Raw genomic sequence first — 13,008 nt, forward strand, 5'->3', positions numbered from 1 at the left:
TGGGGCCTTCCCGATGGTGCAGTGGTAGGAAGCGTCGTCGCCTTGTGTAATCAAAGGGTCCCGGGTTCGATACCTGGTGGAGGCACAAGTGGTTCGGATCCCACTTTAAACTGTAGGTCCAGTCCCGATTAGCCTTACTGTGCATAAAGTGGACTTAAAACACCAAATAAATCAATCAATACATTCATTTATTTCATTTATCATGCAACGGACGTTTCTGAAAAAGGGAAATAAAATCTTAAAATCTAAGCATGTCTCCATTGAGGCCAGCAGTATTAGCTGAAATCAAGACCGTAAGTAGAAGGTTATCTTGGAGGGAGGTTGGAGTTCACTGATTCATATGTGCGTACATATTATTTATTTATACTGTTATATACGTATGTTAGCGGAGATATCTCGAAACCTGTAAGCCGGCCCCCGTGGCGGAGTGGTTAGAATATCGCGCTACGATGCCAGGGATCCCGATTCGAGGGGTTCCGATTCGATTCCTGGCCTGGGCATGGATGTTTGTGAGTGTCCATTCATCACTCGTTCCCATCTTCGCAAATTAGCCAAAAGTGTTACAGAAAGAGAAGTAAAATAGAGCAAATCAATCAATCAATCAATCGAAACCTGTAAACTGAAAATGGACTCCTCCGAGGAAGTCAGAGGGTCCGGAACTACCTCTGCTCGCTTACAGCAACGATTATGTTTGTTTTTATTGTATTTTCAGCCGTGCTTGTTCCAGTTGACGTTAATTGCGAATATGAGGTTAAAGGATGATTGGGAGGAACAGATGAAAGAACAAACACTCGAATTGCCAGAGATCAAGAAGCCAGGGGTGCCAGGTTCGAACATAAGGCATGGGAGTACCAAGGAGGTGGAAAGCGACGTAAAATAACCGAAGAGAGAATAAAGTCAGTGGCTATTTCGGGGTCAGGTGGCTTCTTCCTTTCAGTTTGTACTTTTTCCTTACAAAGTGCTCTATATCTTATTTCTACAGCATTTAAAATTCCGTTTTTGAAACGGCATTTGCTACTCTTGTGTCTGTTGGAATGGAAGAAGGTTTTTCAGGTACACGACTTTGTCGACTGACAAAGGCTATCGTTTGTAATTTTTCACAGATTAGTCGTTGTAAGTAGAGTCACAGGCGATGAGGAGATTTTAATAGCAAATGTTCAACGACAAGTTCTGCCACCGCCGTAGGGTTAGGCAACACACATAACGCCTTGCAGGGAAGTGAGTATTTCAGGACATACGTGTTCCATTTTTATTGCTGGTGACTGCATTGCACATGAAGTGAACTAAAGAGAAGTGTATGTAAATAACCCAGCAAATGGTATTGATATTTGGAAATAAAGTAAATTGTCCTACATACTTTGTACTTGATTCCTCTTGTTTTTTTGTTTTACATAAATAGCCCATAAACACCATAGAGAGAATACTAATTAGAAATTGCATATTTTTGTTAGGGCATATTTGTAGAAATGTTAAGTCAATATTCTATTTTTTATTTTGCACGTTTTGTAATTTTCAGGTCATAGAAATCCCAGCTCTATTAATGGAACTATAACTCAAACTGGATTTGTCTAAAACTCGTGCGGTTAATTCATTGTAAAACCTAAGTAAGAAACTGTTAGTGGGGTGCCAAGTAATTGGACCACGGTGGCTGCGAGGACTCCGTTGAGCGAAGTCTGTTCGCAGTGGGCGTCGTGGGAGGCCCTTCATCGCGGCCGTTTGTGGCCGAAGATATTAAGCCCCGCTTCGCCATCTAACGTTTGTCGCCCGGTAATTGCGTTAGGGTGGGGAAGGTGTGGTAGGTGAGAAAACGCTTCCCGACCTCCAATTAAATTGAATTTCTCTCGTCTGCTTCACCTGGCGAATCCGATAATCGCAAAACCAGCGAATTTGATTGTGCACATTTTGAGACAATTTTAAATCGGAGAAATTCGGATCTGGAGCGTTCTTCCTTAACAGTGACGAATTGGATGAACGGCGTCACACTATGATCCTCAAACCCAAATGTAAACTTGAATATAATGTTTTGGAGGTACAACTTCAAACACATTTCTCTTCTGCTAGCTCGTTGCAGTTATGAAACGCCCACAGGGAGGGTGAAGGGAAGTCCTTAAAGCAGTGCTTCTCAACCTGCGTGAGCCTGCGGCCTTGTAAATTCATTTTTTTAAAACTCTATGCCCCGATTCCAACAATATTACTCGTAAAAATATTTCTATTTTTTAAACTTTATAACTAACTAACTAACTCCCTAGCCTTCTTAAACCCGAAGGTTCATGGCTGCAGCAACACAGGCCTTCCATCTTTCCCTATCTTGAGCAAGTTCTATATACTCTTTTCCATCCCTACCGATTTCCCTTAGGTCCATCTCAACGTTGTCCCTCCATCTTCGTCTTGGCCTTCCTACAGGTCTCTTACCATCAGGTTTCCCAACAAGAATCCTGTGAACTCCTCTTTCCTCTCCCATTCGTACTACATGGCCTGCCCACCTAAGTCTTCTTGATTTAATTATTCTAATAATATCTGGACATGAATACAAATTATGTAGTTCTAAATTATGTAACCTTCTCCACTCACCTGTCTCCTCATCCGTTTTAGGTCCAAAGATTTTCCTAAGGATCTTATTTTCAAATACTCTCAATTTATGTTCCTCTTTCAATGTAAGGGACCAAGTTTCACTCTCATATAATACTACAGGCAAAATTACTGTTTTGTATATTTTAACTTTTAGTTTCTTAGATATTAAACGAGAAGACAAAAGTTTATGAAGAGAGAAGTAACATGCATTTCCTGAATTAAGCCTACTTTTTATTTCCTCTTTAATATAATTTTCATTTGTTAATATTACTCCTAAGTATTTGAATTTGGAAACTGGTTCAAACGAGTTGTTATCAATAATTAGATTTTGATTATTACCTAACACTTGGTTTCGGCCTGTAAGCATATATTTAGTTTTCTCTTTGTTAACTTCCAAACCTATCTCTTTAGCAGTTTTGAAAAATATTTTAGCATTATTCTTAATTGCATTCACATCATCCCCCAGTAAGTCTACATCATCTGCATATGCTAACAACTGAGTCACACCATTTAATTTTAGTCCTTCTTTAGTTTCTTTTACCTTCCTAACAGCATATTCTAAGGCAAAATTAAAGAGCAATGGAGATAATGCATCTCCTTGTTTTAACCCATCATGAATTGTAAATTTGTCAGACATATTAATACCCACACGAATTTTACTTTCTGTTTCACTGGTGCATATTTTTATCATACTAACAAGCTTCTTAGGTATTCCAAACTTTTAAACTTTATACGATAATTAATATGTACCCAGGGTGGAATTTGTATGGGGGATGGGGTACCCCCTTCTGGGTACTTGTGTCCCCCCTCTGCTTGATAAATTTTATCCATGGCGGGGGGAAATGTTATATGGCATAAAGTCAAAATTTCATGCTGTCCCTATACAGTCAATAGAATCCCCCCCCCCCACTGGAAATTTCTTAAATACCACACTCTATGTACCCTTGAAATTTCTATCTATAAATCAATTATGGCATAATCATAGATGCTATTAGTTCGATTACGTGTAGTCTTGTTGACAAATATAAAGTTTGGATTAAATTAGTTGAGAACTGGATCTAATGGAATCTTTTAGTCTCCTCTGACCAATATCATTAAATTAATTTAGTAAATGCTGATTTTCTTTGCATGTTCCATTTCGGAGACCAAAAAATTCAAATTATACAATATATTTGAACTTAAAATATGTATATTTATTTATTAATGAAAATTGCTGTTCAAACTAATTAGATCATGACGCCCATCCGCCAGCTTCCAAATTTGGAGGCGGGACGCAATCCCCCCCCCGTTAGATTATTTGGTTTCTCACCAGCATTGGCGAGAAGGAATTTCTTATTATCGCAGTGGAAACCCGAACGAAAACATACTGTTTCATAAGATCTTGTTAAAGCACACATACTTCCATTAATATTGACTAAGTAACTTATATTTCCCGCACTTGTATTTCATTCTTTTCCTTTAAAAATAAACAATCTACTTTTGTACATTGGCCAGACTTTGCAGAAATCATTTCTTTATTCGGAAACATTTTTTATACGGTATATCCTTTCCCACTATATTCATTGAATGTTTAACTCTATTTAAATCTAATATGAGATGATAAAATGGGCGATCACGTAATTTCTAAATGTCAACGGGGACATTTTTTTATTTATTTATATTAAGTTTTAACGTAAAGAGAAGACCCCCTTCGCTGATCATTATTTTATTCTCATAATTTAAGTTTAGTTTAGACTATTTACATGCTATTTCTCTTTGATTCCCCTCTAGCGACTATTTTTTTTAAAAAAAAAATTAATGCTTCTTGCAATCCCCTACCAATGTCAGTCCTCCCATTAACATAACGCCTACTAAACAAATACGCAGGAGCACTCTTTAATTGCAAAGGAATGCGTAAGTTCCCCCTTTTTCTCCTCGCTTCCGGTATAGCGACATCAGCCAAAAATACGAGCAAGTTGGAGCAGCCAGCATGTGGGGACTGCACTGCATCGTTTTGGGTGACGCCGATTAGAACGGTGGCTTTGCTTTGTTTCATCATAACGGAAAGGCGAAAAACATCGTTGGTTTTCGTTGATTATTTCTTCCTGGTGCTGCCAAGGGGAGATTGAAATGTCAGCCTTGCGTAGAGCCGCTCCAAACGCGGAGTAGAGTTCGCGAAACTGCAGATTTTTTTCTTCCTACTTTCAAAGGGCAAGGAGAGGAAGATTAATCACGGGTAGAAAAACAAAACATGAAATTAGAAATGTCCGTCAAAGAGAAGTGCTTGAAACTAAGAAAGAACTTTCAAGGGAATTCTTGCGTCTATGTGGCCAGTTCGTTAGTTTCTTAATTCTCGACTCCGTGGTCTAATGGTTAACGTAACGTGATACGAAATCGGGATTTCTTTTATCCAATCAATGACAACGCATGTACAGTCACGGACACTTCTGAGTTCTAACGATCCCATTCTAAGTCAGTGAGAGGGGTGTAAGGGGTGCTCATTCAACGCAGTGCACCCAATAGTCAACCTCACTTACACGTAGTACGCCCTGGACTGCACACTAACGAGGCTCTGGCGACTGGCCCCATGGCCAGTATAATTTTGTTTTTGTTGTCCTGTTTTGTCCGTATTTGTGCTGAGTGCTCCTTTACAGCCTCAGCTTTTAACTGGTCAGAATATTTTATGATTTTAGTTATGCAACGTTAGAGTTGTTATGTGTAACGATAAGGGGCTGGACCCCGTATAATGTGACGAGTGCAAAATAGCCTTAGTGCTGACGCACCCAAAATTTTAAATTCAAATTCAAATTCTAAGTCAGTGAGGTCGTTACAACCAATAAGTACCCGCGACCGTACTTTTCCTATCTTTCCTCCAGGTCATCCATTACCATCGTTCTGATTCCCTCGGTTGAAGACTGGATGTACAATGTACAATCACTGGTAATAAAAATGGGACACCTAGATCCTAAAATACTCGTTTCCCTACAAGACGTCGTGTGTGTTGCCTAACTCTACGGAGATAAGTGGATTGTAATAGCAAAATTTCAATGGCAACTTCTACCATCGCCCTAGAGTTAGGCAACACACACAACGTCTTGCAGGGTATAGAGTATTTAAGGGTCTGTGTGTCCCATTTTTTTGCCGGTGACTGTACGTACAGCAACCCACTCGAACATTCAGCCAAATAATTGGGAGGGAAAATATGTACTTACTGACGGATTGAATTGTTTGTTTTATTTTACTTCGCTCTTCTACAACTTTTCTCTAATTGCGAAGACGAGGATGAAGAGTGATAATATGAAATTGATGAAAGGACAATCACAGATATGCATGAACAGGACACAAGACAACACAATACACACAGAATATACTGGCTGTGAGTCCAGACATTAGAGCATCGTCAGTCTGCAAAGTGCTTTCCAGGGTGGAAGGGAGGTTATCATTTGCGCCTCTTCCGAAAGAGTCACCCTTTACGCTCCATTCATCAGGATTGCTTTTATTGTAGCTTGTTTAAATTTTCTTCGAAAGTTTATTTCACTTAAAACAAGAAAGATCTCTATTACATTTTTACGGAAGCGAAATATATTGGTTATTTAGTAACATATCTATTGAACAGACATTCTTGGCAGTCGCTATATTAAGTACACCATTATGAAGGTGCCTCCTAACGAGAAGAGGGATTATATATATTATAGTAAATTGAGAAATATATAAAAGAAGAGTTCAAATACTATAAAAGAAATAAGTAAAATGTTGTATATAGTAAATTAAAATAATTAAGAATATGGCCGCATATGAAACGTTTAGGAAAGTTATTAAGTAAGCGAACAAATTCAGAAATCTATCTCTTTTGATTTCTCTGACGAGGAGAACATCGTCAGTGTTTTGGTTGTTTGTCCCCGGTGGCGCTGTGTCAAATTAGACGCCCCGAAGCACCTTTCGGTTGCGCTCTTGATTAGTCGCACTGGGCCATTGGTAGCGCTTGTTATTAGCGATCCTGGTTATTCCCCTTTGGTCGTTAAATAGGAGGTGGCGCTATTGTCAGTTTAGTCGACCCTACTCTTTCTACAAGTATAGCTTGTATTGTTTGCCAAAGAAGCGGGGAAAGTGAGCGCATAAATAAGATTACGCTTTAAAAAAAGAAAGATAATAAATAAAAATAATAAAAGAAGAAGAAGACTTTTCCATATTAAAAGAAGAAGAAGCCTTCTCGATTATCAAAGAAGAAGAAGCCTTTTTGATAATAAAAGAAGAAGAAGCCTTTTTGATAACCAAAGGAGAAGAAGCCTTTTCGATTATACACACACACACACACACACACACACACACACACACACACACACACACATATATATATATATATATATATATATATATATATTTATTTTCTCTGTATTTTGTATAGTTCTCAGAATATAGATCCGCATTTAACTACATCCTCTTGGCTATAAAACGCTTTCTTATTTGGAATTCTCAAATAAAGAACCTATCCCCCTGAGATTAAGATATCTGTAGCCGTGGTAAATAACATTTAAGTAAGTACCCACAAGGAGCGTAGCACAGCATTCGAATCCAAGATATCTGAGATTTCATGGCTAGCTAAGCCATTCTCATTAATCTTGTCGTGGTGCATTTTAAAATAAATTCAATCAACACAGGAATATACATGCTTTCAGTAGATTGTCCATATCCATAAAGAATTGCGGTAAGGAATTTTAAGATATAAAAGCAAGGCATTGTATGGACTGGAAGTGGATATGCCACCGAGATTGAACTGGTTATTTTTCCCAGTACGTTGTTTTTCCACGGTCCAGAACTTTTTAGCATGTTTATGACACACCATACTGCCCCCATGAGTTCCATCAAAGAGAAAAAAAATGACTCGTGGTTTCGCTTTACGTAAGGATTTGTAAGGAAAGCCCGTCCCTTTACAAAAAGTTATGACCGAGAGGTCTTCAGATCTCATAAACAATCAGGAAACTCATTCCATACCGAGGGAACTGAACGCCACACAACTCCCTAGAGCGCCACAATAACGTTATGATTAAGTAGCTGTAACTTGAAGCAATTTCTGTGAAAAATTCGGGACGTGGTGTAGAATCAAGAGAAAATTGCCATTGTTATGAAATCATTAACATACACCCTAATATTAATATATTTCTTGGATACTATTGGATATTTGTTTTGCCAGACATTCGAGATAATGGTAATAAACAAGAGGAAATACAAAAATAAAAGTTGCCGCCCCCGTGACGGAGTTGTTAGAACGTCACGCTACGACGCCAGGGGTCTCGGGTTCGAATCCCGGCCTAGATATGGATGTTTGTTAGTTTCCATTCATCAATTTCATCATGTCATCACTCGTCCCCATCTTCGCAAATTAGCCAAAAGTGGCACAAGAAACGAAGTAAAATAAAGCAAATCAGTACAAAGAAAGGTTGTTTTCTAGGATAGGGTGTAACTTCTTGGAATTTAAGCGTGTTTTTGAGTAAGTTGCTAACAAGATAATATTATCCTTACTGTATTAATACTCTTATGTCATCAACAATAATTCGTCGTATGAGAATCAGAGGAACGTGACTCCAAAAATGCAGCTTTCGGTTTTGTTTAACGTATCTCTTCCGAAGATGTGGGGCCAGATCGACGTATCTCTCCATCTCTAATCCTTAGCGGTAAGATTGAGTCACGTATCTACAATTTATTGACTTTTGTCTCCTTCCTGTAAATGTCATAAATTGGAGTTGCGTCCGTCTGGTTCTCACACGACGAATTTCAATCTTGTTTTAACCTCATAGGACTGGCCACACTTTCCTATTTTTTGACTGCCACCAATCGTCAGGGTAAGTGAATATGAGGATATTCTTGCACGGGAATTTATGTATCAATCCATTTCATCTTTGATAGTTGGCTGGTGATTTTATATGGAAGCATAATACGATTTGAAAGTTCTCCAGTTAGTGTAGTCGAATAGGGTGCTACCGCAAGTCACGGTGTTGTCTCGCCAAATTCCATTTAAAACTTGAGACGATAACGTGTTGAAAACAAGACAGACTTCTGATTAAGTGAGACCGAGACCTTCTATAATAACAAAGTAGAATGTGAGTTGTAGGATGAATTTTCTCTGGATCATTTAGCTTGACTATGTATTCTATAATTTGGCTGACTGGAGCAACTGCGAAAGTGATTTTTTTCGGTTGTTCCTTTCGCTCTTATTTATGTGATTTTCCCGTTCGCGACTGTTCCTTTCGCGCTTAATCGCGCTTTTGGTTTCGCGCTCAATCTCGTTCACGTTTCTTCGTTTATTTAAAAACAGGCTTCATTTGTTTAAGGTACGATTTCGCATAAGGTCCACATATATTTCGATTGAGAACGGGTGTTCTAAGTCTATTATTCAGCTAGATAAAGTTTATTAAAAATATCATTTATAAATGTGTTTCGATTCTCACGTACTTCTTATGGAGATGTTCGGCACTTTTCGTAAAAATTGTAGCTTCGTCTGATCCAATACCGCGTAGATCTCCCTCTCCGAAAAAATAACACTACATAAGTTTCTAGGTAAATTTTCAGTAAAAAGTTGGGTATCTCAATATTTTAACATTATTAGGATATGTTGAATTGAATTAACCGCTTTGCCAAGTCAAGATTTCAGTATATTTGACCCACAGAAAATGACAGGCGGAAAAGTACATCTGATGTCAAATATGTATATATCATAATGTAATCATTACTATTCCACCGCAAAACTTGCAACAACGGCTTTGAAATATAAATATTCATAGAATGTAACAATAATAAGAAATGAATTGGTGTTTGCTTTACTGTTTTAATTATAATTAGAAGTAGAGACGTTAAACTATTTTTTTCTAACCTGTATGCGCAGTATCAAAAACAAGATGATATTCGATTATGCTCTCGCCCTTAACGAGATTGCAAATGATATGTTTCTAGAACCTGAAAGAGTTTGAAATCGAAGCGAAACGAAGAGGGAGGAGAGAGAGGTAGGGAGAGAGAGAGAGAGGGAGAGAGGCGGGAGCGAAGGGAGGGAAAATAGAGAGGGAAATGGGCAGAGAGAAGAGAGAAAAGGAGCGAGATAAAATGGAGAGACTACTCCCCTCTCTCTCTCGTTTCTTTCTTCCTGTCCTCTCTCTCTCCTCTTTCTCTCTCTCTCTCTCTCCTAATTTTTTCTCGCCACTAGAAAGAGAGAGAAGAATATGTAAAGAAAGTGTGTGTGTTAGAAAGTGCGGGAGGGAGGGAGAAGCAGAGTGTGGTGGAACAAGATAGACGTCCACGTTTGTGGGACGAAATTATATTGTGTCAAATCTCGTTTCGTCTAGGTACCATTCCTACTAATTTTTACTTCAATCACAGTGGCAATGATTACTCCTGTATCTGCTTGATTGCGTTCTCAGCCATGTTAAAGAGGAATACGGGTGTGCCATGCTCTCCCTCCCCCACAGAAAAGTTACTTCCATATTCTTGCCCCCTCCCAATTTATTAGAAAGGTATTTTGGCCGTTACTATATGCAATATTCTGTGTTCAATTTCGACTTTCAAGATTTTCAATTTCTACTTTTTTCGTCGCTTCTGGACGTCACTAGGTCCACGTCTTGGCAAATACATTCATGTTCTTGGTCACATGCACCTTTCAAAGATTAAACACCAAATATAATCCATATGGCGCGATTATAGCCATCAACGCGTTGATTATTCCACTCTAGGTGCCGCTGTGGTGTATCGGAAGTGACGTGGAACCAGTAAGAAAGGCGGCGCAGAAAACAGAGCCGAAAATGAGGCCAATCCTTTAAAATCCCGCCTCTTCCCCCTGGAACCTACTTTTCCCCACTCCCGCAGCGCCGAAACTTAGATCGATGCCGTCGCCCCCTGTCGCATCCCCGCGATGTTTATTTTCACTGTCTTCGGCGATGCCGTTATGATAACACGAGCGCTCTCTAATGTGATTGTTTTTAACCTCATTGGTAATTGCTGTCGCGCTTCCGTCTATCGATTTCACTCACTGGTGAGTTCGCTGCTGCCATCTGTTGGCGTGGATATGATCTGGGAAGGCAGAGTCCCCATCTCTTGGCGGGTCGAGACGATCGAGATAAGACGAAGTGGCCTAGCATCTCTCGGATTTTCTTGAGAGGCACTTTTTGAAGACGCTTGCATTTTTCGTTTAAAGTAAGATAGTTTCATTTTCGCTCTATAAAGACGCCAAGATGGTCTAAAATAAGAAGACTTTTTGCACAGATTTTTCAGGTTCGAAAGGAAGAACGAAGTAACTCTTCGGCATTTATAACCCAAAATATATTATTGCTTTCTTTATTTCTTTCTATTACAGCTATTTTACTTCTTTTTTTTAAATCTTTGGTTAATCGCGACAGTTAGGATGAATGATGAACAGATAAAATTGATAACAGGACAGCACAATGATACATCCATTTCCTAACGAGGATTCGAACCTGGCATCTCTGGCTTTGTAGCACGTTACACATCGCTGACTACTCCCCCACGGATATCGACAAGCGGATTATTGCTGTAGCAACACAAGTCATCCGGCGCATTGGTTAACGCTTTGTCCTTGTAATCATTAACATTTATTCTAAGCATTCCAATAATCCTATAAATCTCTTCCAGCGTTGAAACTTCTCAGAAAATTCGTTGGTAATCACTAGAGCCCGGAAGTTTGGCAAAATGCCTCTTTTTATTTACTGCATATATTGATAAAATTTTTCCGGATATATGTTTTTTATGTTGTTTCGAATGTTTTAGAAGCCTTTTCATTTTGCCTATTTTGCCTATTTAGGACCCCACTGCCTATTTTTAATTATAATGCCTTTTTCTTCCTTTTTCAATGAAATTTGACCTTTTTTTTAAAAAAAATGTTGGCATTTATTTTTCTTCCGTTTATTACGTGAATAATTTTCGCCTTATTTAAGTAATATTGAACTCACGTATGTTTCAACATTGCTGAAGGAGAAAAGTGTGAGAAAAAAGTATTTCATGCTCAGTTAGGATATTGCCTTTCGGTTAACATTTCCTTGTGCATGATTGACTGCTGAAGTGGAGAGATTGATTTCGAACACAAAGAAGATATTTCTGAAATCTCCCTCTCGAACCCGAAAATTTCAGGAAGTTACGCCTGAGCTTAGTTTTCCTCCGTAACCAGTCTTGACAAGATGGGGAACCTGGATATCAGCAGCTATATATTATGCTAACAACCTTGAAAAAATCAGTGAGGTGATCGATGCTCATCCAGAAAATGAAGCGGCTTCAATTCATGAAGTGAAAAACTCCTGTGCTATTCAGAACTGAAGAATGAACTGTCGTTTATTTTTGCACATTATTGTGCATTGCCAGAGACAATTACTAAGCTAGGAAAAAGAGGTGAGACTCTTGTAGCATCCATGAAAATCTTCGAGGAATCTATGCAGCAGATGATGGAAGTACAGGAGAAAAGGGGTCAGCTGTTGCGGAAAAGTGCAAACGGTGAGTGAGTGCAAATAAGGACTTGAAACAATTGAAAACAATTTGTGATATTCTAAAAGATGAAAATGCTGTTACCAAAATGAGTCCAGCTACATTAGCTTGTTCTATGTATGCTCCAATAACTTCTGTCGAAGTAGAAATATCATTTTCTATTAAGAAAAACATTCTCTCTGACAGACGACTATCAATGAATGTTGAGAACTTAAAAAACACCTTGTAGTTATGTGCAATCAAGACGGAGAAAATTGAAATGCTGTTCCCAATGTAGATTTTAACATGTTGCCAGAAATTATATATAAAAGTAAGCGACTTCCAAATGTGCCATTTTTTCGGTTTATTTTGCCTTTTTTTTCATTTTTAGTGCCTATTTTCCACATTATAAATGCCTTTTTGCCTGCCTATTTTAACGAAAATAAATGCCTGAACTTCCGGGCTCTAGTAATCACCTATGCATCATCTTCTGACGTATTTACCAGAATTTATCATAATTATAACTCTGCATTAACTAATTAAAATATCCACACTCCGCTAATGTTATTCCCTTCCTCAACATAATCCTCAACTCGTATATTAATAATTTAAGGAATCATATATACTACCTGGCCTGTTTTTTCTGTACTTATTATAGACTTTTCCAAAATGGCAAATCCAATACTCGGACTACATTTGGATTGCGTTTTTCAAATTTCTCTATCCCGAAAACCTATATTTTGACTTTAAATTTGACTTTTTAGGTCAACTGTATCAGAAGATAAAACAGACTAAATGAGCAAACAAGGCATTTAGAAAAATGCTCCTTTAAATGTCGCACCTAAATAAAAATGTCTACCCAAGATTTTCTGTTACTCCTGTAGGAGTGAAATACAGAAATTCTATGGATCAAAATATTTCTATGGGGGTATGCGCTGGATCCAGGACTGTTTTTTCACAGGCGAAATTTCAGTGCTTTCATTGAGGGCAAAACATTGCAAA

At 38.3% G+C, this 13,008-nt stretch overlaps 1 protein-coding gene across 1 annotated transcript in view; it reads left to right on the forward strand.

The window, feature by feature from the left end:
* Window positions 1-13,008, forward strand: part of rk (G-protein coupled receptor rickets) — a 360,302-nt gene that overhangs the window by 293,653 nt on the left and 53,641 nt on the right. The gene's annotated exons all lie outside the window — the stretch shown is intronic.

Source organism: Lepisma saccharinum, chromosome 1 (assembly GCF_977018435.1).
Source record: "Lepisma saccharinum chromosome 1, izLepSacc3.1, whole genome shotgun sequence".
In the NCBI taxonomy this organism is placed as follows: Eukaryota; Metazoa; Arthropoda; class Insecta; order Zygentoma; family Lepismatidae; genus Lepisma; species Lepisma saccharinum.